General features: G+C 49.5%; 1 long non-coding RNA gene across 2 annotated transcripts; it reads right to left on the bottom strand.

The window, feature by feature from the left end:
• Positions 1 to 1,303: 1,303 nt before the first annotated feature.
• Positions 1,304 to 27,919, bottom strand: LOC120895216. 2 transcript variants are annotated; one of them, XR_005738299.1, is made up of 5 exons: positions 27,758 to 27,919; positions 24,853 to 25,453; positions 7,973 to 8,144; positions 4,966 to 5,224; positions 4,419 to 4,906 (listed from the first exon to the last, which is right to left on the bottom strand). It is a non-coding gene; the product is annotated as an uncharacterized LOC120895216 (long non-coding RNA). The 2 variants fall into 2 exon arrangements; XR_005738300.1 differs by lacking the exons at positions 4,419 to 4,906; positions 4,966 to 5,224 and adding an exon at positions 1,304 to 3,891.

The raw sequence follows: 27,919 nt of genomic DNA, 5'->3' as shown, positions 1-27,919 counted from the left end.
TTGCATGCTATTCCTTTAGACCTATAGATGGCGCAGTAATCGATAAGTGGAATTGTGACGAGACATTGCATACTGTCAGGCTGAAGCATTTGAATGTTAGATTTTGACGTATAGGTGACGCAATTGTCGATAAGAATTGAGAAGGCACATTGCATACCGTTAGGCTGAAACGGTCCCGCTGTGCAAATTTGCACGGCGGGTAAGCACCAGCTTCGTGTGCACATGCTGTACCGTTATTGAAGATCGGAATTCGTAGGTGAATTGTAAAGCATTTTTATTACGTTGAATAACGAACAAAGATATGAAGTAAAAAAAAATTGTGATAGAAACCGGACAACATTGCTTCAATGCTGCGATTTTTCAACGGGTTGAGCTTGATTGTAACAGCAGAGGATACACACCATCCTGGAGCCCAATTTAGCATTTTCCTTCCCAAAAACACCATCCGACCCAGATACAGCTTATAGCACCAAAACAGCGGTAAGGGGGGTTCGTGTGATACGGTTCATTCCGCTACTCCCGCGGCGTCCACAGAAGAGATGGAAACGCATACCTGCGTTTTTGCCTCTTCGCCCCACCACCGGGGCAGACAACCATCACCTCATCCTTCCATCCAAGGCAGCGACGGCTATGGCGCTGGTGGGGCAAATGATCCGTGGCAACATGATCAATGCGCCCATAAAAAAGCACGAGAACCGGTTTTGCTTCACACGTTCCGTTCGCGCCGAAAACGGACCCATCAACATCGGCGGCGGCGGCGGCGGCCTTTTCAGCCACAACACCATCATCAACAGCAAAATACAAAAGGATTACTCTCTCTCTCTTTTTATCTCTCTCTGTATTGCTTCCCTTTTCTAGTCCCTTCCTTCTTGTTTTCCCGCAACCCCTTTCATTTTTTTGGCGTACACTAACGGCGTACGCCAAAAGTGTTAGACCATGGGATGGAAGATACAAACCCGTTTAAGCGCATAGTTTAAATTCCTAACCTCACCTTCTTCCACCGAACCGCCAGCAGCATAACGGTTGACCTAGGATGGGTGGGAGGGGAGGGGGATGTGATGGGAAGGTGTTTGCTTTAAAGTGGAATAAAATAGGGAAGCGCGATCGAGAGGGTGGCGCGCATTCCATCAGCTGCTGCTGGCCGTTTGGAATTCCGAAAACATTCGGGGGAGGGGGAGGGGGTTGGCGGTCTCTCGTACCTTCGATGGCCATACACCGCAAACACACAGAGAGTTTTATTGCACCCTTCATCGCGGTGGACGAGAAAGAAGAGCCGCCTCTCGTTTTGTACGCAAGATTGTAATTTTAAAGTGCTTTTTTTTTCTTTGACTTTATTTTCTCATTTCCATTTCCATATGTCAGAGGTAGTCAGCTCCTTAATATTCTCATCATCTTTAAAAGTCCTGCACAGTAACTTACTAAATTATTTACAGCTCAAGGAGTGATGTAATTCAATCAGTTTCTTCAATATGACAGCACGGCAACAAATTGCACTCGAATTGAGACGCAATCATTAGTCATCGGAACACCCTCCCCCCCTCCCCTTCCACCCTTCCACCCTGCCAGCAGCCTGTGTCAGCGGCTTCATATCATCGGCGTCATCACCCTTCATAGAGGGGCGGCTAGTCAGGCAGGTTCAGCGCAGTATGACTTCATTGATTGATTGACAACGCAAGGGTAATTGTGCATTCCATCCAAGTGACCCATCATCACCCGGGCGGCCGTTGTTCGAGCTAAAAAAGCATCGCCTACTACTGAGAGCGAGAGCAAAGGGAAGTATGAGAGAGAGAGAGAGAAAGGGAGAAAGAGAGAGATGAATAAACACGATTGTTTGAAGCCGATGTAGCTCCATGTTCTTGGAATTGCTGCACTGGCCACGTGGCACAAAAAAAGTCAAACGGAATCTCCGATGCAGGGTTTTCCGGAGGTTCTCATAGTTATGGGACACTTCCTTGACTCTTTCTTGTGTGAAGTGAACTTCAAATGATGGAAATTGGGCTCTATGGCACCCTTATTGGAAGGCTCCTTGGAAATTCTTATTGGATTTGTTTAACAAGAGTGCTATACAGTTCAATTCCCATTAGATTAAGCTCATTGCATAGAAGAAAGAGTCAATGAAGTGTCCCACAGCTATGGGAACTCCTGTTAAACCCTGTAAGGATAAGGACCCGTGAAGGATGTGGTGAAGGAGCTCCTGCAGGAACTAGGATTAATATATAGCGTGTCCGTGTCTGAGGACCTCGAGTTCCCTGCTGATCGTTGTGCCACATGTTCTTCCGGAGATCATCTTCAACGCTTAACTTGGTCGCTGTTCCTGGTCTGCTTATAACGATCATCCTTCGAGATAAGATCCGTCTTGACTCCTCCCAATCGATTGTAGTACACTCGTTTTGGATTTAATTTTATGTTTTTTTTTAGTATCTGCAAAAGAAGAAAAAAGTGCTGATGATGATGATCAATATACTCACCTGCTTCTTTAAGCATGTATTGCTACATAGGTCTCCGATATTCATAATTTTACCAACATTTTTCTTTCACACACACACACACACATTCTTGTACATTCGCTCTCACTTCATTTTTCGCATGGCAACATGACGCGGGTGTGGTTGACTTGTGTGGTTTGGGTCTCGTTGAATTAATTGTACAAAATCAGCTTTCAAAGTGATCTCACTTGTTTGTGAAAAAAATAAGTCAGATCGAAAATGAAAACCGGTTCTGTGATTACATTTCATCCACACACACACACACACACACACACACCCTCTCCCACTCCGATCCCGACGACGAAATCACAACCCGATCAACGCACATAACGAAACAGGATCGGTGGGACCTTCAACTTTTAACGATGATCAGCACACCATCAACACTTCAATCTCAGCACCGACACACACACACACACATCGAAACGGGACATATTGGGGGAAATTCTTGAGTAAAGGGAACCCATTGGAGTCCACCACTCATCTCCCCCGTGTGTCTGCTGCTTCCGTTCCCATGCGCTGTTCCCTCTTATCGCCAGAATTGATGTCTGCGCAGGCTTTGGGAGCTTTCGCGGTCAAAGAAAGTCAATGACTACCACCATAACCATATCTCCTCCTGCTTGTCTGCGGCGTTTTGGGCACACACACAAAAAGCACCGAAACAGAGAGACTCGTTTCACTGGGGAGCTGTGTGTGGTGACACACAGGCGCGCAGTCGCCCTATTCTCTCTCTCTCTGCTCCACCAATGGAATGCAACGTCGTGCCCGCGCGGGTCGACGAACTGCTGCTGCTGCTGCTGCTACCAGGAGCGGTGTGTCTGTTGCCGGCGAATTGATTTCGTGGCTGGCCAGCAAAAGGAAGCGCTCCCCGCGTTGTATTGAGACGGAACCTTAAACACGAGCCTACCACCACATCTCGAGTCGGTGGGTAGTGTGTTGTGTTTGACGTGCATGAGCAGCCACAGGCAACCACACAAACACACACACACACAATGAAGGGTTGCAAAGCAGCAGCAGCATCAGCAGCAACATGGTTGCGGCGTTCCGGGGTCGGGAAAGCCATCATCCGAACAACAGCGCTCCATCCATCCACCGAGCTCTGCTGCTGCGCGAATGGAATGTGCACTCTCTCCTCCTCCCCCCTTCTTCATCACCCGCCGACGACGTAGCGCTCCTCCCGCGCGCCGTTGGTGTAGCTGACAGGCTAATTGATGAAGAAATTCGCCTGCCCATTCCCCGACTGGCCCTACTGCGATCGTTAGGTGGAGAGAGCAGAGGCACACGGCAACAGCAGCAGCAACACCAGCAGCAACTCTCAATGGACTTGATGATGATCAAGGCGATCGCGAGAAGGTGACCAGGGGGTGGGTGGCAGGGGGATGGTGTTTCTGATTAGATTTAGCAGCTGAAAGAAGAGAAGAAAAATTAGCTAAACGAGCCAGCACCGCAAAGAGAGAGGGGAGGAGAAGTGGCCTGGTCAGTGCTGTACGTGTGTGTGCGTATAAATAAGCAAATATACTATATTGTAAAACACAAGTCACAGTGGCTGACCAACCAGACTGCCAGAGAGGTCCAGGGCGCATTGGGCGCGCTCTACAACAAATTGAACCATTAATTAGCGCCGCCGCCGCCGCCGCCTCCTACCGGTCCCACGTGCACGCGGAAAAAGAAGAAGAAGAAACACAGTTTCGTGCTCATCGAAGGGTCTCATGTGCTTTCCCCCTTTGCATGGTGGAGGTACAAACACACACACACGCGAACTTCGAATGATAAAGCTGTAGGCCGTCGGTGGTGGCCTTTTGGCTCTCCTTTTCTCGCCGATTCCCTTTTTGCCGCTTGAAGAAGGACGCACCACCACCATCACCACCACCACCAACCAAGAAAATTCGGTTCCATTCGAGCTGCGCGCGACTATGCCCCCCCCCCCTCCTTCATGATGATGTGTAAATTAAAATGTAATCGACGAACAATTATCGTTGATTTATGCTTTTATACCCATGCACTAACCAAGCCAGCGGCGATCGTGCCTTACTCTTGCTCCTTCTTCTCCTCCACACCTGCACGGAGAGACTATATGGACCCGTGCGGAGCTTTTCTCGTTAAAAATGTGTCAAAATTATGATTGCAGGTATAAGCCGCGAAGCAGGAGGAGACTTCCTTTCAAGATGCAGCAATACATCACCGCACGGACGCACGCACACAAGCAGGAAATTCATGAATTAGCGGGTCGGTAATGCTCTCCCCTTCTTCACTTGAGGCTTGAAACATCAAAGTAGGCGCAGCAGCACATTTCCAGCACTCCTCTTCACGGGTCCGCGTTCCTTTTCTGCGCTATGTAAGGCACATCACCATGGAGCAGCAGCTCTCAAGCTACAATGTATTGAGAAGAAACACAATCCAGCCACACTCACACACACAAGCTGGAATTTGAAAGGTTAAGAAGAAGAAAAAAATAAAGCAAAATAAAAACCCGTCTTACCGCACCGCAAAGAGGACGTCATTGCACGTCGTACACCAAAACCAACACACCAGGGGAATGGGTCACGGCTACCCCCTCCGTATCTGTACTTTCGACCTCTGTGCCATGGGCGCCTACTTACACACACCGCCCATTTAGCTTGAGATAATCAGCGCTGCACAGCCTACTCAACGACACGCTCCTTTTTCTTGCTTCTTATTTTGCTTCCAGCATTTGTGCCCCTTCCCCTTCGGAAGCGCACAACAAAGTGGACAGAAATCTGTGAATGAAAGTACCACACCACCATGAGGCATGAGGCTTCAATTTACACGCCAAGAGAGCAGAGAGGAAGGGGGGCTGTGGGGACTGCCAATCACGACTTCAACCCGGACTCTGGACTACTTTACAGTGAATGATGATGTTGTTCGTTCGCATGTCGGTGTGAGTGTGTGCAGTTTTTTTTTTGTCCACTTTCCTTCCGATGCCCTTCACACTCTTCAACCATTCTCCCCCCCCCCCCCACCTCTACACTATGTGCTATGTATATAGAGTAAACATCCGGTGGGACTCGCGGCCACTCTCGCGCAGTCGTGCGTCAGGAGGGGCGCGCGCACTACAATATCCCGTTCTAAATAAACTACTGCCACCCTACTAACAATCCCCCTCTTACCTCCCCCACCCTCAACTGTATACCGTGTGTGTCTTTCGTATTGGGCGAGCAAAGAGAGCAACGAGACGAAATAATACACCAATACCACCAAAGCAGCATAACTTTCTTTTCCAATATCGCTCAGTGTATGGCGCTCTCAGCGACGACGGGCGGCCAACTTTCAACCATAAAAAGAGCAAGCCCTGCCCCCACATTCCTGCTTCTCTTCTTCCCTCCGCCCCCTGTATTGCTTCCTTCCCCCGGTGCCGCTTTCCTGTTAGGTGGTTTCCTCCTCTTCCCAGATTGCTGCAATCGAGTGGCACACGATCACAGTCCCCTCCGCCGAATGACTTTTATGAATGATTCTCTTTTTTTCATAGCGCGCAGTCCCCGGCCGCTTGCGGGAAAAGGTGGGATGGATGTAGTAGTAGTGGGTTGTCTTTGAGCGATCTAAAAATTGATACCATCATCCTCAAAAGGACAAGATTTCATCAGCTTCCGCCAGCAGGGCGCCCTTCCGCCCTCTCCAGCAATACACGGCGACGACGACGACGACGGCGATGATGATAAAGATGATCATGGTAATGCCGAGTGAAAGCCAACAACTGGGCGACCGCCAGGTCGGTCGGTGATGGTGGTGGTCGGATGATGATAACCCACCATACATTCACGACACACGGGCGACTCCACAACACCACTATCTCTCTCTCTCTCTGCGCGTCTTCGCGCGAGCTTGTTGATACACACTCGAACATTCCACACTTCCCCTGCTGGTTCCACACACATTGTAGAGAGTTCGCGCTCCTCCACCAAAGACGTTGGTCGACACAGCAAACGAGCCGGAGGAATGCCGCCACACAACAGCTGAACACCGATAGGAGCGCGAAGCAAGAGCCAGAAGGAGGAGAGATCCAAGGAGTCCTCAGCCGAATGCCGTTACAGTACAACACACGCTGGTGGTGTACCACCACTTCAACTACCAATCATCCAAGGGTTAGTAGACGACAGCTTGGATGATGGGGGATTGGCAGCACACCCAGCAGCAACGTGATGGTCTTTTGATTTAACCGGTGCGCGCAGCACACCGCACACACACACACACACAGGGACCGCCTGGAGGGCTTTGGAATGTTGCACCCTCGTGTAAACACACACACACACGCGGTTTGCGCGGTTTCTGGCCCTCTCATGCGGCCACACTTCGATATTATACATTGGATCGATAATGAACGAACCTTTGCTCCGATTTATAAAGCTGCACTTTCTTCCTTGCTCTCCCTGTCTCTCTCTCTTTAATCTCTTGCTCTTACTTCGTATCTTCTGTCTCCCTTTCTTTGGTACATCTGGCGGCTTCATCGCTTGATCGTTCATCGACACTGGGAGGGCCATGAAGAGAAATGTTTCTACAAGGAAATTTGATGGTGCTGGTGGAGAACCAAAAACATCTCCTTTTGTTTTTTTTTTCTGCTTCATTTCCTGTTTTTTTTTTTTGTTATGCACCCCACCACTTCAGAGCATGGAATGCCCACGACTGGCAAACTGGAAACTGGCCCCGGATCTGCTGCTGCGGCTGCTGTGTGCGATCGACAACGCAGCGCAACCCCGCGCGTTGTGGTGTAGACTGGACGATGTTCATTCACGAACTAAAGCCAGAAAATTGCCGTACTATCACAGGCCTGAATCAAATGCCTCCCTCCCTCTGCGCCTCTGCGCTTGGGCCCACAGCGGACAACAAAACCAGTACCGCGCGCGCGCGTCCTACTACTACTACTACCACCACACACCACGCCAACACTACCGCGGGCACATGCACATCATCCATCAGAGCGATCTAAGCTAGAGGGATCAGTCAGTCGCAAAATGGTGTGTGGTATGAGGGAGAGTAACACACCATGACAAAGGGAGGAAAGAGGGAGAGAGAGAGAAAGAGAGAAAAGTAATATGAACGAGGAGGAGGAATGAAGCAACCGTTTGTGTAACGATTAGAAGAAAATGCTAGAAAAGCATTGTAAGAAAATCAATACGCCGATTGATAATGAAATAATCATCGTTTCTCAAGTGTGGGGTGTACAATGTATGTCCCATCAAACAGCGCGCACACACACACACACACGCAGATGCAGTGACACACATTTTAGAAACATCTGGAGCCAACTTCCGCTAGAGCTTACTGTGTAAAAAAAGTCTCTTAGAAGTAGAACCACTGAACCCCCACATTCCCCCTTATTCACAGAGACATGCGCAAACCCCATTGCGCAGGGAATGTTGTCAAAGGCACATGGAAAAAAGGCTCCCCCCTAACGGGTTCCGAAAATATGCTCTGCGCCAGCACACAAGGTGGCTCTCTCGCTACTATATTGGATGATGATGTTTGCTTACTGTGTGTGTATGCGCCTCAATGATCCACATTCATGGCCTACGGTTGGGAGGGTAGAGGTTGTTCCTGTGCCCCCAGAACATTTGTGACACACGTTGTACATGCCGCCGCCAAAAAAAAAAGACCAACCGGAAGTATAGTCCAAACGGCGCCCTGATAAAGGTTTTGATGATCCTGCAAATAGACAAAAATGAAGAGAGAAAATATTAGACATATGCGCGAAAAACTTGTTCCAGATGGAGTTTAAAATTATAATTTAAATGTTTTTTGAATGAAATAAATGTGTTAGAATTTTGGTATTACAGATGCGAAGCTGAGTGTTTCCCTCGTTTTTACACATTTAAGAGGACCGTCTGTTGAACGGGTGGTGGTGTCGCCTTATGCAAACACGAGCGAACCATAAGAACACGAATTATATGAGTGATGGTGACCTTTAGCATTTGCGCAAGAGCTCTAAGAGGCAAAGCAGCCACAGATAGCAAGGTCTGGAATAATTCTCATCAGCATCATCACTTGTGTGTCACCGAGTCTGTGTCTGTGGCGTGCACTCGGTACGCAAAAACTCGTCCTCGGCAATGCCGACAACCGGTTTGCTTACATAACTGTGTCTTACTTAGACACTGAGACGGTGAGGAGGAGTTCAGTCTCCCCCCTCTTCCTCGATAGAATCCAATCACCAACCCAACCAACACCTACAACACAATTACCATAGTGTAGAGTACACACTGATGAGCGGTTATGTGTTATGGTCGAATATCTGCGGTGACCGATCGACCGCGTAACGCCTATGACTAAGCGACATTCTGCGTACAAAGAGGCACTCACACACACACACACTGCAATCTCGGGCATGCGATCATCAACACCAAAGGCCTATTGAAGGCCGCCAACACGCGCAGCACACTAAACCCTGCCGGCGGCGCACACACCACAAAACTGCTGATCTGATGCGAATGGAATGCGCGTCATCGGACTCCCTTTTGCGCGAGAGCGAATTCAAAGAAACTGTCTACGGATAGTGGAGTTGAAGCGTTGGCGACGACAATGTAATCTTCCCACTCCGACATGTCTTACTTACAATGAGGAACCAAAATGGCAAAAAACAGGACCCCCTTCACCGCTGTCACACTGTTAGCAAACGAAACATAAAACAAACAACTAATTACGATCAACTTCCTCCTAGGAGATGTGTAAAATTAAAAACACCAACCAACAAAGAAAATGTCCAACAAACGAGCAGACGAAGGCGTGTTATAATACACATAAGTCACACAACATTCCCAGAGGGTAGGTTGTTGGTGGTAGAAGTGTACTTCACGAAGGTTTTCACCGGAATCGAGCTGAAATTTGCATAGCACTTAATATACACGCACGCTATGGGGTGTATGGGGCGGGCGGGAGAGGAGGGGGAGAAAAAAAACCCATTTCAAACCTGACCATCGACTACTACGTGACTCCGTGGCCGGTCCGTCCGTCCGTCCACATCATTGCCGCACAACAACTTACACAGGGAGAGATATATCTATCAGTACATACATACAACAAAAAAGCCGGCAACGGCGCTTTTGGATTTAAAGTTTCTCGGTAAAACGCGCGCCACTGGAATGTAGTTTTCACTTCCCTCTCTCTCACACACAAACAGCACACTTGTCCCTTCTTTCCGGGAGGCCCTTGCGCCACACTTTAACACCTCTCTCTCGCTCTCTATGACTCCGCACACCAAAGGAACTGAGAAACTCGTTTCCCCCACGGGCTGACCACCCCCCCGGGTGAGGAAACAAGTTTGCGTGTGCCATGACACGATCCAGTGCTTCTTCTTCCTCTTCTTCGTCTCTTGATTCTCCTCCTGGCAGGCAGGCAGGCTACCATTTCCACCCTCCATCGGTGGCCTCTGCGTGGCATGCCATTGATTGGCACTGTGATTTTTGTTCAAACTAAAGCCTTGTGGTGGTGGCACGGAAAAGTATGATTCATCTCCGTACACATTCATAGTTTAACTCGCCCCGATTGCTGCTTGTTGGGAGGGGATCCTGCATATTATAGCCCAAAGAGCCACAGCGCCACAGCAAATATCGCTTCAATGCCCTCAATTGGAGACCACACTCTACACCCAGCAAAATGAATTATAACGCCACGGTTACTGAGAGGATGGTTGTAACCACCTCCAGGATAGTGCATCTTCACCCAATCACGTTGTGTTTCGGCAGTTTGCCATCAACTGACGCCGCTCAGAGACGCTGGGCGCAAGATTTCAACGCTTGCCGCAAGCAACGAGCGGAGGACCCGAAGCCGAGCGAGATACATCGAGAGCAGTTTAATCTTGAATCATGTGCAGCAGCGAGCGGGCACCACACACAAGAAAATTACTTTTCTTCGCTTTTTCCTCTCCATCCATCTTTCCTCCTTCACCCCTTCATCCCAAAATCCGCACCGGCGACACCGATCCGCTACGTGCATTCCTGCGGCTTGAAGCCCCACTCACCCCCCTCTCTCTCTCTCCCAGGAGGTTCGTCGGCATTATTTTATGATGGGTTTCGGTGGTGATGGGTGGTGGGCAGCATTATGATGTGCACGTTGAACGTGATCGAACTAAAAACACAAATTACAGTTCTCGGCTGCTGACGGAGGGAGCAAAGGGGTAACAAAAAGGCAGCTGGGGGCACGCTGTGGTGGAGAGCCATCGTCGCGGAGGCGCCATCCACCACCAACCGTACAACAATACACCGCGCGCCAGAGCGAAAAAGGAGTCAAACAAGTGAATAATTGCTCATTAGTTTTGGGGCGTACGAGATTTAAAATATGTGTTTGTAAGTGTGTGTGTGTGTGTGTTGGTGGCGCATAAATAATAGCAGGCACCACAGCATTCGAGACACGTAATAATAGTTACAAATTAACTGCAACACGACGAACCCTAAACCGCGATGGGCGAGGAGATCGATCCTCGCACGTTGGGCTATGGTTGTACATTAAACGATAAAACGCTGGGGCTCTCTCTTGTGGGATTTCTTCATCAATCCTGAGTATGATTTAAGGTTTAAGGGACACCATTTTCCCCCAAACCCCCGAAAACGATTGGGTATTTAAATTACTCACACATACATACACGAGACTCCCTAACATACAGAGCACGGAACATGCTTTGGAAAATTGCACTACAGGGGCAAAGCAACCAAAACGAGCGGAGACCCCTTACATTCTCTCCCTACATCGTTCGAGCAGCCCATGAATGAAGCAAAAATTATGAATGGGCACGGTTGTTGTGTGAACCCGGACGGGGGGTTGTGGTTGCGCGCCGGCAGAAAGGCAGAAAGTACATCGTCGTCGCCCGGTCGTATGAATGACGGTTGAAAAAGTTGAATGAAATCAACCGCCAACCGTGCTCAGTAGTGGTGGTGGTGGTGGTGCAGCAACAGCACGGCGCATATTGCTGACTCGCTCTCGCACTTCCCACATCACCACTACCGCGAACCGGTGGAGGTTCGTCGCTCCGTTTCTTTCTACCTTTCTCTGTCGCTCTCTCTCTCTCTCGTTCTTTTTCGTTCGCTGCGCTATTGCGGTTTCTCCTTTCTAATTCTCTTTCTTCGCAGGGGTATCGTTTCTCGTTCGCTTGTTCGCCTCCTCTCGTTCGCTCTAATCGGCATCAAATCCTTAACCCGTTTGTGTGTGGGGTGTGGGGTGCCTAGGATTGTATCGCCCGTGTGTTCTTCCTTCTCTTCGCGGACGTTCTTTAGGGATAAGTACGGCGCGTCTCTTGTGGTTTTTGCCAAACCCTGAGAGAATGTGTTCAGACGCATTCCCCTCACCCTGTCCCGACCCCCCTTTGTCTCGCTCTTCCCTTCCGTTCACGAATGAAATGCACACCGCCGCCCGCGGTATTCATGTGCATCGCGTGTGTCGTGTGCATGATCATCATCATCGTTCACGTCTACTGCACACAGGTCTGGGGCGAAGACACACACACCGAATGATGCTGTTTGCGCTCCTGTTGCACTCCTCTTCTCGTGTGTCCTGCTGCTGGGTGGAAAGAACATGCCTGCTGGTGAATGTAACGTTTGCATCTTGGATGTCTGTGTGTAAGAGGGAGAGGAGGAGGAGCTCGTATATAACTGATAAGTATGCGCGCAATCTAAAGTGCAGCAGCGTCTGATTATTGTGCTTCAAAGCAGAGCAAATTCCAAAGGTCGGCGCGCACACACTGTTCTGAAGACCGACGGTAAACAATGCACAAGGCGCACACGACCATCTCATGAAATCAATCATCATCTGTACACGAAGGAATGACCGACCGGGTTGATAATGGAAAACTAAACGTGGCACAAAAGCACTAAAGCTGTGCCTCTGAGGTTGCTACTAAATAAGAAGGAAGGTGATAGATGCTACCTCACACACAAACACACACACACACACACCACACTAGTGATGGGTAAAGCTGGCAAAAATCCAGTGTCGACTCCGATCAGACTCCGATAATTTCGGAGCCGACTCCGGAAGGTAGGTCCGCCCAGAATCGTCCGGAGTCGTCCGAAGAGTCCGGAATCGTTCGGAGTCGGAGTCGTCAGGAGTCGTCCGGAGTCGTCTGAAGTCGTCTGGAGTCGTCTGGAGTCGTCTGGAGTCGTCTGGAGTCGTCCGGAATCGGCCGGAGTCGGAGTCGTCCGGAGTCGTCCGGAGACGTCCGGAGTCGTCCGGAGTCGTCCGGAATCGGTTGGAGTTGGAGTCTTCCGAAGTCGGCCTTCGATACAAAGGCCTGTATACGAAGTGCACGCGCAAAGTGAAAGAAAAAGAACATTGCACCGGACGGCTCCTGTTGACTCCGATCAACTCCGTTTCCGGATGACTCCGATCGACTCTAGACGACTCCCAATGACTCCGAATCTGGTTAACTCTGGCCGACTCCGACTCCAAACTACTCCGAGCGACTCCGAGCGACTCCGGACGACTCCGGACGACTCCGAACGACTACGAACGACTTCGGACGACTCCGAACGACTCCGACTCCGACTCCGACTCCGAACGACTCTGGACGACTCCGAACGTCTTCGGACGACTCCAAACGTCTTTGGACGACTCCGAACGCCTTTGGACAACTCCGAACGTCTTCGGACGACTCCGAACGTCTTCGAACGACTCCGAACGACAAAGGACGATTCCGGACGACTCCGGGCGACTCCGAACGCCTCCGACTCCGCGCAGAACTAGTGGTTCGGATTTTGCTGGAATCGCGGCGGAATCAGATTAACAATAGTCGGAGTCGGATCGGAGTCGTGGGTGCGCTCCAAAGAGCACAACACTACACCACACCATTGAAGATACAAATGTTGTATTGCGCTTATCAGCAACATTGTTTGTTTGTTGCCGCCACTGGAAACGCGAACTGAATACACCCATTCTCGTCATTTGAACCACCCGAAAGGAGGCTGCTCTCGATTGAATCACGTCGTTGCTCGTCCAATCACACCAACCCGCTGACCGACAAAAGATTAGAGCCTGACCCCGTTCACTGGCAGATGAGCAGGCTAGGCCAAACAGAGGAGATTTCTAAAGCTAAAGGTGTAAAGGTTACGTGCGCGGGGTTCGGTTAACCCCCTGATAAGACTAGCAGCAGCAGCAGCCCAGTCCATCATGATGAGTCCATCCCACATCTGGGACAGTTGTTGATTACTAAGTCATTCATAGAGGTTTTCGCTCCCTTTTGCACTACTTGTTTGTGTTTGGAGGAGCCATCAAACATTTCAAATCTGGATGGGTCATTCGCAACTTCCGGTTCAAGTCATTGCATAAGAGCAAGAAAGCGGATCTTAAATCTAGCTAGCTGCTAACGATAGGTAGCGATTGGTTCCACATTATCCGCCCCGAGTGTCAGCAGGGCTTAAAATCCAATCAACGCAAAGAGGTGTTCAGCAGTCCAGGCCAATGGCGCCAGAGAGCAGGCACTATTGACATTGGGGGGAAGAAACAAAACGCCACACCTTATCGCACCAAAAGACAACATTGTCGGCAGTGTTTCTATCCGCTCTCTCTCTCTGCCCTCTGTGTCTGTCTGTCGTTGTCTATCGGGCTGGTGTTGTAACAACCTTCGTACATGAACATAAACCATGTTCACGCGCGCCCGTGTGTCCTCGAGCCGTCGTAAAATCGGAACCGTGAGAGACAGACACAGGTGGAACTGCCACAAACTGTCCGTGTCGAACAGCGAGAGACGAAGAAGACACGTTCTATACCTTTTGCTCACCCCCGTGCTGCTGTAAGAAGTGTTGTAATATATTTCAGCCAGGGTCGTTGAAGAGATAAAGGCTGAAGAGGAGATGTCTCAAGCAAAATACATATCACACAGACTGCGATAAGCGCAATGCGTGACAAATATTTTAACGCACGCGCTGCCTGCCTGCCTGGTATGTGCTGCTCACGATACAAAATAATAGTTGAAGAAGGTTGTCTTTGTAGGCAGTGTGTCTTTGGTCAGGCAGAGGGCGGCCGTGGGTTTTTACCAACATCAAACAACTACGACGGAATGACCATGGATGGTGTGGTAGGAGGGCAAGAGCATGAATCAGAAAAAGTCTAGCTGCCTACTGTTGGCTTTGCAAAAACACCACTCACACTTTTGTTCACAATTATCTTCCTCCCAATCCATTGCAGAGGTAGTAGCGCAGCTCCTCACTACTATCCACAGGCCTTCTCCGCCAACTGGCGGAGAGGGCGATGGCGACGATGATGATTTTACCAGTAGTTTTTGTCTTCCTTCATTCCGTTTCCAACATAGTGGCGAACAGGGTTTGGTTCCGGTTACGAACGAACGAACCACCACCGACGCACCGCCGCACACATTTGCGATTCTCAACCGCCCCAGAGCCTCCCCAAAAAAGGCAACAAAAGTTTGACAAACGGGCACGTACCGCCGCCGACTCACGACGAAAGAGGCCGACGACAAGCTCTACCCACCTCCGGTGCGACAACCGCAAAAAAGGCCATTTCCAGCCATTCGACGGCACCCGAGAGGAGAGCGCGTCAGGCCAGTCACAGGGCCAGCCATAGGTCAGAGGCGTTGGCTGCCAGCAAACAAACACAACTATGGACACACAAACGACTTGACGCAGCAGCGTGGCGCCGACATTCCACCATCTTCGAAACTTAAAAGGCGAACGCGACGACGACGCCAAACACCGCGGGCGATTAGTTTTGCGCGAATGCGCCTGAGAAATGGCACATCCGTGAAAATAGTGATCCGAACCAAATCCACACACAGACACACACACACACAAGGCACGTACTAATAGCTAAAAGAGGAGACGATTTGGCCGAAGAGATTTCTAATACCGTTCTTACCCTGGCAGCAATTACGCTGCCTGTCAATCAGCTAAACACTGCTTTAAATATACCCACCGAACACGGGTCCGCAACGGACGAACAGACGCCCATTCAAACCAAAACAGGGGAGAAAACCAAAGATTCCTCATAAAACAACCCCTTCCCTTTTGCTTCCCATTTTTCGTTGTGTCTGTGGTAAGGTGTACCTCTCCTCCTCCTCCTCCTCCTTCCCAGCCATCAACATAACCGAGAAAAATTACGGTTATGATCGGTTATGAGAGACAGGGGAAGGCAACCAAATTCCCGCGCGAAGGGAGAGAATGGCTTTGAAGTATACTATGGGAATTTATTTAACTAGTTTCTTTCTTTCCCGCCCCAGTTCATCTTCTTTCCAAAAAATCGTGGCATATAGAAGAACGAGGGCTAAAGCGGCAGCCCTTGCAGCAAGAGGAGCCGTCTCGTGTATGTGTGTGATTATCTGGGAAATCCGGCCGATCCGGTTGGAAAAGCTACGGGGAGCTGGAAAGCTGCGGATGTGTGAGAAAGCAGCTAGTCGTATGAGGTGGAAAAACCCATGTTTACTAATTGGCGGATGTTTTCTAAAACCACCACCACACCAACAGGCACACTGACTAGCAGGTTCGTGTATGCGGGGATGCCATCATTTTGCACACATCTATCGAGTGCATGTAAAACCGTTTTGCTTTCGGTCGTCGTCGTCGTCGACTCACATCATCATGATGATGCATTCAATGCAAATAGAAAATGATATGCAGCAAAACACTGCCAGGAGCCAGGGGGTAGTTACACAAATAATTACACTATAGATTCCACTCCCACACCCTTCTACCGTTCATTGCTGAAGCCTTGCGTTAACGTGTCTCCTTCTAACGAGCAAGTGCTGATGATGTTGGATAATTACGCTCCCCAGTAACGACCATCAAGCATCCCTGGAAGGTACCCTAGAGAATAAGAGTTTAAAATATCCCCAAATATGGAGGAACCCTTCCGAATGAATGTGATACAAAACAAAAAGTAATCAATGTTTGCTCATCGCTTGTTGAGAAGTGAATCAACCACATTTCAACACTCTCAGAATTGCTCAGAATTGTGAAAGTTGGTAAGGTCCAAGGTAGTGATGTACTCTTCGGAGCGCACCTACGGCTCCGGCTATTGTTAGTCCGATTCCAACCCCGGCAAAATGGAAACCAATAGTTCTGCGCGGAGTCGAAGACGTCCGGAGTCGTTAGGAGTCGTACGGAGTCATTAGGAGTCGTTAGGAATCGTCCGGAATCGTCCTGAGTCGATAGGAGTCGATAGGAGTCGATAGGAGTCGATAGGAGTCGTCCGGAATCGTCCGGAATCGGTTGGAGTAGGAGTCCGGAAGATTCCGGATGATTCCGAACGACTCCAGATAATGCAGGGTGGACCTACACTCTGGAGTCGGTTTCGAAATTATCGGGGTCGGATCGGAGTCGACTTCGGATTATTGACTAGTCCACGACGGTGTGATCGTTGGTAGATGGTGGTAGTAGTAAACTGGCAACCAATTAACAATGGTGTTGAGCAATCATGAACAGCAAATGTTTAATTCATTCAATTCCTATACACGGCCCCCGGCTTTCCTATCATAAAATCCTCAGGTGTTAGTCATATTGCCTTCATTATAATACCCTTATAGGATCCCTCCCTGCTGCGAAGGCAACCTAGGCATTATAAAGCTGGTCGGGGGGCAAGATCAACCCTGGGGCAATATAAAACGAGATTCCTTTGCTGCTTCCATTGTAGTCATAGATCGCTTATTCCTGGAGCTTTAAGATCACCCGAGTATGCGCTTTTTTCCTTGAACAGCTTGATGTAAAGAAAAAAGGGTGAGTGAGATCAGCTTGATATGTTACGATGATTTTAAACAGATGCCGTTGGTTTTAGCCCGATCGAAGGGAATCGAACTTTGTAGATTGGTTGGACCTCCTACAACCTTGTTTGCTTATACTCTAAAAGGCCGCTTTGCTCCGTTGTTTCGTGCCAATTCCTTTCCCTTGGTTGGTAGCCCACCAGTCCCCCTCTTAAAACCTCCCTTCGTAAAACACGATCGCAAATTTCCGCGAAATTTGGAAACTAAACCAGCAAGCAGACATGAAACGAACGAACGAACACATTTGCCTTCACCATTCGAACCGCGTCTCTTTATGCACTAAGATTTTACTTTTCCCCGACCGAACACACGCAAGCGCAATAGAAAGCGCCCTGCCAGTGAGAGACGGAGATCGTCGAGTCCGAAAAGCAGCCGCCGCACGTTTTACGCTAGTTTTGCGCACTTTTCATCTTCCAAAAACGCGAAAATCGCACCCCGCAAGGGTTCGTGCGTGTGTGTGTCTAAATCAAACACAATTACATCACCACACGTGAAGGTTTTAACGAAACTGTTTGCGTGCGTGTACCTTCACTTCCGCTTTGTCATGCCACACCACCGGAGTACGGAGTACCACTCGTAACAAGGCAGTGCGCACGCTTGATTCTCTTCTTCATTGGTGCCACACAAACACAAAAAAAGCATGAGAATCTAATCTTGTAACGCGGGTTTTCCCGTTAATTTATTTTTCAGTTCCCTCCATTTTTTTCGAGTGCGTTTGCCTTCTTTTTTTTAGGGTATTTGCCCCACATTAACAGTCATTGTGTAAAATATGCCCAAAAACTCTATGCTAAAGGCTGCTCAAAGCCGGGCTCGCACGCTCTCGCGCGTTAAAGGTCAGCTCGGCTTTGAACCAAACAACAAAAAAGGAGGTAAAAGAGGTTTATTTTGAAAAGGATAAGACAGAGCCAACACAAAGCCACCTCTCAACCAGCCGAAGGTAACTACTTTGCTATGGCTCGCCCAAACTAGTTTCTTTCCGCTTGACGGACCTTCCTTCCCCTTAGCGGAGTGTGTGTTTCACTACTTTTCCCCCTTTCTCAATCCGCTAGAGCTGCTACTTTCTCTCTTTGGCAAACAAAAAACCCCCGGCAAGTAGCAAAACGGTTTTCGTGTAAAAACGGAAGGTACGAAAAGCGCAAAAAAACACACACACACAACCAGTAAATGCTTTATTTTCTTTTCCCCCAATTTGCGAACGATGATTGAATGTGGCCAAATATATGCGCCGCGCGTTGACGACACGATTTCTTGCGATTCCCACACCCATTATTCAAATGTTGCGTAGCGGCGGAGTGTTTGTGTTGGAAAAGAAGAAATGGATAAGCTGGTAATTCATAAAAGATGGGGTAAAACGAAAGGAACGAATAGCGTTTGCTTATTATAGCCCCTTTTTAACAGTGGCAATTAAAAACAAAGGTCTAAACCATGTTATTATCACCAAATACGGTCACAAGTTGCCAGATATTTAGAAAGATGCTTAAAAAATAATGCAAATAAGCTAACTTCAATTGCTTCCAAGCGAACTCGCAACCATATCAGCAATATAGAACAGACACATACTCTCTCTCTCTCTTACAACCGAGCACACACACACAAAACCAAGGGACAGAAATAAACTCCCAACGCCCGTCCCGACACAACACAACCAACATTGCCGGAAGAAACGGAACAACCCCCGTTACCGCCGATGATTTCGAGAGCAGATGATAGATGACGCCAGAAAAGTGAAGTGAAAAAAAGAATCCCCATCCACAGCCGGAAGTAAGTCTCGCTCGCACGACTTAGAAGACATTCTTTGCCCTCGCCCCTCTCCCTCAACCAGCAGCGGCAGCAGTTTAGAGCAGTCCGCTGCGCGTTAGGAAATAAGTCGTGAAACTACACAGCACAACACACACCATCCATCTTTCTCGCCCGCCGGAACAACGCACGCATGCGCCGACCCACAAACCGCAAGTGAGAGGCACAAACAGCCAGCTGAAATATACACTGCTTGCGCAAACCGTCTCCCCCAACGTAAGTGTCGCGTCGTCGTCGTCGCGCACTGGGATAAGATGGACCCAATGAACGGGGAAAATCGGAACATGGACCTCTCGTCACTCGCTGCTATGTTGCTACCACGGGGCTGTGTGTTTGCTCAAAAACTAGGTCGAAATGTGACTCGAGAGATAGAGGTGTCGAAGAACTACGACTACTAATACTAGGGCAATTGTAACCGGCCACGCCACCAGACGCGCGGCGGGGTAGAAAAATAAATACCGCCGCGATACAGCCCGCCGCGGATGCATGGTGCAATCCATTAATAACTTTATTAACTGCAACAATCGGGGGGAGCGCATTCCGTGCGTAGTTCTCTCCAAACCCAACCCAATTGCGTGACTCAAGTGGCGTGTGGCTATGGGGAGGAAGGCGGGAACAGAGGACGGCATTCGAGAGTGTGGTTGCGCCGCTGGGCCGCGAGCTGCGCGTTGCATTGGAATGGCGTTTCTAATTGGACGCAGTCGACTGAATGCGCACTACATACGGAACAGCGTGGTTGGAGGAGGTGCAGTGCGCGCTGCAGTGCACTTGTTTGAACCTTCGATAACCCTTACACGCGTACCCGCACCCGCACCTCTCCCTGCATGATGGCTGGGGGTGCAACCATCATTCATGCAGTTGGAGAAAGAAAAAGCCATACCTGAAATTGATACTTATTATGCTTTTGATAATGATTTCAGATACTTTCTCAAATGTTGAGGGTTGAGTAGTGCGCGCATCGGAGCTTCTCCTAATGACCAGAAGGATTATGACCGAGCTTCACTGAATAGTAAATATGAGAAACCCAATAAATTGATGGATAATTAAATATAGTTAATAGTAAAGAAACTCTCAAGCAATTTCACGAAAATTGTCACAAGTATTGCTGTTAAGCTTTAGCATTAGTTTTAGCATAAACTAAGTCAACCATATCGCCGCCGCAGACATTTTTATCGCTTTTGGGCGCACACCACAGCAATGTGTAACGTGTCTCCCCCTTCCCCTCCTTCCTTTAACATTCCTTTGCTTCTTGGTGTCAATCGAACAATCTCATCCTCTAATACACAGACACAGAGCCACACACACGAACGATCGAACGAAACACGCCAATGCAATACACACCATTCGTTTCAAACGGCCATCTACCGTCGTCCCGCCGTGCAGCGAGGCGCAGAGAGAGAGTTCGTTGAACTTGCCGCGCGCGCGGAAGGCTCCTCCGGTGGAATGGATTGAGTTCATTCATAAATTTCCTTTAAACACCAACCACCGGCGGCTTGGCTTGCGCTTCGCTCTCCTTCGCGCCGTTACCACCAGCACCACCTTCTCTCACCCATGGGTGGCACACCATTCTCCCAGCAAAGAGTGGCGATCGAGTACGATCCTCCGCACCAACTTCTCTCTCCCCCGATGATCTCTACGTGCAGAAGGAATTAAAGAAAAGGGACACACAGACACGACCAACATACCAGCAGGCTCGAGAAATGGCCCGGGAGGGAGGGGGGGAGGAGGTGTATGAAAACCGGCTACACATTCCACCGCAACACTGGGCACTCCCTCTCTCTCTCCCTCTCTATTTAGAGAAAGAACCACATTCTAACCACAGAAAAAGCTGGGCGAACGCAAACCCCAAAACGAACGGGGCGCGAAAGAAACCGAAAAAGGGTGTAAGCAAAAGATATAAAAGTATACACACACACATACACACAAACACGTACACACAACCAGTGAGCGAAGAAATTGGAAAACGAACCCGCCCGACCACCGAAAGCATAAAATGATAGCAAATATGTTCGCCGCAGCAGCAACACGCCAAGCGCGACCGCATATATGGGATGCACACGACGGACTTATTTTCGGGAGATCCGAAGGCAGCCCCCCCTTACCCTCATCGCCAACCGATCGGTGTGTTTAAATCGCACACACATTCCACCGGTTCGATCTCTGGCCACCATTCCCCCCTTCACTTTGTGCCATGCCTCGTGTTTCCCTCTGTTTTTGCTCCATTTTGCATGTGCACCGGACCCAACGAAGGGTAGCATACACTCGTACACAGACAGACAGACACACAGAGACAGAGACACCCAAACCGTGGGATCATTTCTTTTCCTTTCCCCTCACAGGCCCCACTTGGAGTTTCTTCTTTTAATATGAGTGCGGTAAGTGTGTGTATGTTCAGTCGTCGGCTCTGTCCAGAATTTGCAGCGCGCCCGACAGCAGCGCAGACATTCTCCGACAGGCGAAAGGAATGTTGTTTCGTTGCCTTTCTGCTTTCTTGCGCTTCTCCAACCCCTTGGCCATCTTTCTTGGCGTGGCGAAGAATCACACATAGTCCGCAGCACAGTTTCTTTCTTGCTGTTTGATAAGTTAAAGGCTCAACTTGATGGCACCGATCGAACCGGAGAGGAACTCAAACACTGGTTGGTCTGTAGGGAGAGAGACAATTATGGTGGTCTGTAAACGCACTATTAATTCGAATGCAAACATTCAAATAATCTTCAAATGATCGAATGATCATCATATAGCATCCGGTAGATTCAATAAGCCCCCTACAAAAACGATAAACAGAAAGAATGTGCTGATTGCAACATAAACAATGATTAAATGCAGTCGGGGAGGGTGGTGTTTTCTCTCTCTCTCTCTCTCTCTCTCAGACCTTCTTGGCCTATTTCCCGTGCCGTGTGCATGAAGGGAAACCAACGGACCAGCAATAACATTTCAAGCAGGCGCGCAAAAGGTTCATTTTTGTTGTTTATAATGATGATCTCCATATCATTTTGGCCATAAACAAAAAAAAAACAACTGAGAAACGATCAACAGTTTCTTTCGCCGAGCTGCAGAGTAAGAGACACAACATTACGGCGGGACAATCAAGCGGCGGAGAGGCGACCCTGGGTGCGGGCAAGAGCGCGTGTGTTCCGCCGTCGTGTGTCGTTCGCATCGGGGGACCCCGCGTAGAAAGATAGCGGAAATCATCTCGGAATCGGTCCGGTTCCCAGAAAATTGTACATTTTCTCGTGAGAACAACTCCGTCCCCGCCGCCACCATTCGCGCCACCATGGTTGTTGGGTTGGTTGGTTGGTTGGTGCAGAACCAAAAACCGATCCCGGGCCCAACCACCGAACCAACCCACTCGACCGCGCGCGCGCACACACATTCACACACACACACACCGCAACCGACGACGCGCTCTCTTGTCGTTTGTGCAACGCCGCCGCGCGCGCACCGCCGGTTTTACAATGCCAAAACCAACCACCTTCATCCTTCTCGGTAGGACACACACCACGGACGATGATGATGGTGTGCTGATGGGACGGGATCTGCAGGACGGACGTGACCATAATCCCAGCGTGCGAGCGAGCAGGGCGAGGGAAGATTCACACACTCCAAGCACCAGCAGCAGCAGCAGCAGTCGGAATCGGGACAAAGTGAACTGGATTCGGCCGACCTCCGGGGGCTTTTGTGCCGTTGCCCGAAGTGTCGTTTCTCACAAGGGAATCTCTTCTTTAGCTCCGTGTGTTTCACCATTTCGCCCTTTTGCGTGCGCACTTACTCTCGCTCTCTCTCTCTCTTTTTCGCTTCCTTTTACTGCTGGCTTTTCAATGCACACAACACGCGGGGTTCACACACCGTTGTGGCCGTGTGTGGGATCGCAGATGATCGTGGAATCTCAGGGTTGGGTTGTGTGAGATTGTTTTTTTTTCTTTCTTTCTTTCTTGTCTTTCACCGCTCTTTTACAGAGATTGTTCTCTGCTCTTCGCCGCACTTTTGCCTTTGGTGTGGGATGCGCAACCTTGAAAATGGGAAATGTTTTAATCCATAAATCAGTCACAGATCCCAATATCCGTTTTTGGGTACTAAATATAGAGAGAGAGAGGTTTGCTCCCTACCGTTTGGGTACGGAAACCGCCGTTTGCTGTGTTTGTATGCGAAACATATTTACTCTTTTTTGTTGCAAAAGTATTAACTTTTTTTGCTCATTCTACAATGCAGAGCAAGACGGTCTGAAGCTTCCAGTTTGCAACCAAAGATAGTAACGGACATTGAAAACACCCACAAACGCGGGGCGCGCGCATGATCGTGGGGGTTTCTGACTTGCGTGGTTCGATCTCGAGCCATAATACGCTTATACACATATCAGTGTTTGGCTCCGAAAGGGGGATTTTTTCCCGTCATGGTTTTGTGGAGCGGCAATGGGCAAGGTTATCTCGCGTGCTCCTCCGGACAGCCGCGCGATTAGAAAGATCGCCCCCGAGATTCACGTCTGGCGCCATTGCCCCACACACACATCACACTTTGTGTGTGTTTGTGTTTGTGTAATACATATACATTCGTCCCAGCTCTGTGTGGCTGCCTCCCACTCTCTGCGCAACACTACTACAAACCCCATCGCCGCACGTCACCAATTCGCCATTGTTTCCGGCGGTGGTGTAATATACTTTAACTGTCAAGTTAAAATAGCTAGCCCACGACAAACTCCTCCTGCGATCCGCGGCACAAACGGCCTACACGACTGCTCGCAGCTCGATCCCGAACCCGATGCGCGGAGGCTTAACTTTATTTGCGCGCATACATCTTGCGGCCGGAATCGCGGCGCCTACCATCGCGCCGCCACCGTCAGCAACCAACCCGGATGGATGGGGAGCAGATCGTCAACTCATCGACAACCGGACACACTATTACTAAACCCCATCCTCCCTGGCTGGTGGGGTTGGTGGTTCGATGCTACTAAAACGACACCCCCGGAGAGGAAGCGATCTAAACGAGGGTGTCACCACACGCAAGACAAATATACTCTCGCACGCGCAATGCGGACACCCCAATACGGAGAGAGACAGCGAAAGAAAGAGACAGATAGAGAGAGAGAGGGGGACACACACTACTGGCCTCCCTGTTTCGTCTAACAAAACTCCTCTTTTCTTAACCGTTTTCCTCGGGTCCCACGGGCCTACGCCCTGTGGCCTATTCCCTCGTTCCGCTTGTTCCTCCATTGCCATTGAGAGCATGTGCTTGTGTGTGTGTGTGTGTGTATGTGTGTAGAAAAGAGCGAAAAGTAGGGAGGGAAAGAGCGAGACAGCTTATCTAATGATTTTACATGATGTAGTAGCCCGCCCCGATGCTCTGTTGCTAGCCGCAGCCGTAACTACACACGGCTAAAAATAATCCGCTCCCTCACATGCACATTCTTATCAGCGAGCGAGAGCTAGAATTGGTAGTAATTTGACAACATACACACACACACACACATACTTGGCGACCACAAGAAAGGGGTGATTTGAGTACATACACATGACCAGGGAAAGATGCTGCTTATTCCAGCCACAGTGCGTAACAGGTAATGCCATATCGCACACCATCTTCCACCAAAAGGGCATACGATCCTAAATGAAGCTTATGAAGCCGTGATCGACCGTCGTGTTTTTGCTTCCAAACTTTTTTTACAACAAAATTCCTTATGAATTCTAAAAAAATTAATAATTCTTTTGTGAGTAGGAGCACAAAAACACCCACATCAATTCCTGTGTCCATCTCTGTTTTTTTGTTTCAAACCAATGCAATGCGCAAAGTCATGAGATGCTAGCACCACCAACCCCCCCACCACCAACCGATTTGCTTACAGAAGAGTGTGTGTGTGTGTGCGATACTTACATCATCGGTTCCACAACGGGGAGCAGTGGGACGACGAAAACTCATTTAAATCTCGTGGTGGCCCGGTGGTGGTGTTCTCCTTCACGAAATAGCAGCAACCCGCGGAACCGTCGTACCGGGATAAGGGGTGCGCTGCTCCCCGTCCTCAGGTTCTCTTGCTCTTTTTTTTTTTTGTACCGCGCGATTGCCAACAAGCTATTGAGCGGGGGGTCGTGATGATTGGATGGTAGTGGTGCCGTCGTTCTGCGTTTTGCCACCCCACATTCGAGGAGAGAATTCACATCTCAGCGTTATGGAGGATGTAGCGGCGGGGCGTTGCTTGATAATGTACCGGTTGTTTCTTCACAACCAGCACGATTGTTATTGACTGCAGTCACCCCCTGACGTCGTTGGCGATCCTGTATAGCGCCAGCTGGCTGTCACGTACGTGCACGCACCCACACCAGCACACCCAGTGAGGATGGTTGCTCCGGATTTTTTCATTGCACTACTGGCACTCTCCTGAATGCTGCTGCAAGTTGTTGAATGGGCGCATAATTTTTGTTCGTCTTCCGTTTTCTGCTGGCGACAGCCATACTTGGTTTCCAGGGAACGATCCGATCTGCAAAAAAAAAATAGAAACGAGACAAATTGAAATATCAGTTATTTATCGCTGTTTTACGCCGTGTTTGCATGATTTCGAATTAAAAATTTCTAGGCCAGCTTCTAGGCTTACGAACGATTCCCCGATTCTAGGTGTAAGTGATTTGCTGTGGACGAAAAGACAGTTGTGTTCGAACCAAAACGTCACACAACCTATTTGAACCTCCCTCCAATTGAAGGACGAGACGCTTCGCAGTTCCGGAAGTGTCCACACTCGCTGCTTCTTTGCATACTGTATTAGCACCTCTCCTTGTGTGTTTGTGTGTATGTGTGCACCGTCTAGCGTCCATCAAACGATTTGCTGCCACAGGTGAAACAAAAACCCCAACACAACAATCGTAGAACACACCGGCACGACGGATGTAGAGAGGTTCGCCTTCTGCGCAGCAATTCGAAAAGCCAACACTTGCCACTGCGCAGTAGTAGTGCAAAGAATCATGGCCTACTGTGGTTGTGGTGGCCCCCGATCTGGATGTCTTTTTGCCCAGTGTGTGTAGTGTGTGTTGGTGGTGTTCAAGCAACAACACTTCCTTCTTCTGAAAGCGAGGAAAACTTTGAACCACCCTCTTGCGTCCCGAAATGATACGGGCGTTCTGAGGATAAGACAAGTGGCACCACCACGGATGCGTCTGTGTGTTGTATGCGCAACTCTGCATATTACCAAAAACCTCTTAACCCCAAAATGTATCTGCGTATTTGTGTGTGTTAGTTGTATTCAAATTTAACTGGACTCTCCCCCAAATTGGTACACCATCATTGCTCAAACTCTATTATTCTATTGCTTACACTAGGGGAGAACAACACTGGCCATGTGCACACGCATTAGTGCTCTATATCTAATACAAATTTTGTTTTTTTGTCAAGTGGTGTTGTGTGTATGCGTGACACAAGTTAGCCGAAAACGAGGAGCAACACACAGCTAGAGCGCACACTACACACGGAACCAATGCTGGTGACGCGCGTGTACCGCCACACCACCAGAGCACCCCTGTCACCCCCCTGCCCCCCACCCGCTCCTTATTTTTGGTTCCACAAACACGGCTGAAGAATGTGTCCACCACCGTGCGGCTGACGGGCGGTCGGTCGCGGCCCCATCCAATCCAAGAGTCAAGCTTTCAATTAACTTCAATTAGATTCGGACACAGTGCCACGGAAATATGCGGAGGGAAAAATCGAACGAATCCTCCACACCATGCACAGGGTGGTGTTGGTGCAGACCGCAGAGAGCTCTCATCGAGTAGGCCCCTCTATGCTCTATGCCTGAAAAGAAGATGATGGTTTGCAAGAAATGTGTTGTGCTGTTGGGCTGACGATTTTCTTCGCCACATACACAGACACACACACACATGGCGGGCTAATTCCGGAACCGTTCCGGGAACGGTGTGGTGTTTGCGGCCGTGCAAAACGCTCAACACTTTTCCAAAAGGTAAAGAGGTAAAGGTAGACGATACCGACGACACATACGGCGTGTTGTGTGTGTCCTTTAGTGGTCGTTACGTTGCTTGCTAATCCGCAAACTCGGTCCCCACCCACCAATGCGTATTGTGTGTGACATCGGCGTTGCTGTGCGTGCTGTTGTTCAACCGAAATTTCTAGAGACCCTCGAACCAACACACACTACGGGGAAGACGATGAGCGCACACGCGAGAAACGCAAAGCCACAGTAGATCGGCGCGCACACACTACCAACCAACCAACCAACCAATTCTATTCTACCGCTGGCGATCAACTCGGCGAGAGACACCGCAGCACACAGAGACACTACTTGCTTTTTTTTACGATGCACACACACGCGCAGCACACAGCGCTCTACAGAGTCTACTAGCAGTTCATCAGCAGTCCAAAGTCCACCGGTAACCAGTTCAAAGTTACACCACATTTTACACACCTTCTCCTCCCCGCCTGCTCGGTCCTGCCTTGGCACAAACTGCGGGAAAGGGCGGTCTATGGAAAAATCCGTCACCAGCGAAAAAGGTACATATTTTCCCCCCGAAAAAAAAGATCAAACACACCAGCAATTGCAGATAGTAACGGAACTAATTGCGGTACCACACATTTTACACACTACACCTCGCAGCACACACACCACACACACACGCACAGTAGCCATAGGAATTCAGAGTGTTCAACCCGCACCCGCGGTACAGCTTTTGGTAAGTGAACCCCCGCAACTCCAAAGAGGAGCAGTGTATGGGCGCACGCATACTACACGCGATCAGTTGCCGTTACGGCCGCCGTAACGCCCAAAACACTTCTTCATTACCTTGCGCCACACAGCACACTGATTCCGCTGGCCGCTGCGGGAAGGGACGGCCACGGTTCGAACCACGGCCACACACCGAACCACACCACCAAAGCGCGCTCTGCACGCGGAAACTGTGACTTCACTCGATACCTGTCTTGCTGAGAATGTTTGGCGTTTCTT

This window comes from Anopheles arabiensis, chromosome 2, assembly GCF_016920715.1.
Source record: "Anopheles arabiensis isolate DONGOLA chromosome 2, AaraD3, whole genome shotgun sequence".
Classification (NCBI taxonomy): Eukaryota; Metazoa; Arthropoda; class Insecta; order Diptera; family Culicidae; genus Anopheles; species Anopheles arabiensis.
Note: the sequence above shows the minus strand (reverse complement) of the source record. Positions and strands in the feature narration are given on the sequence as shown.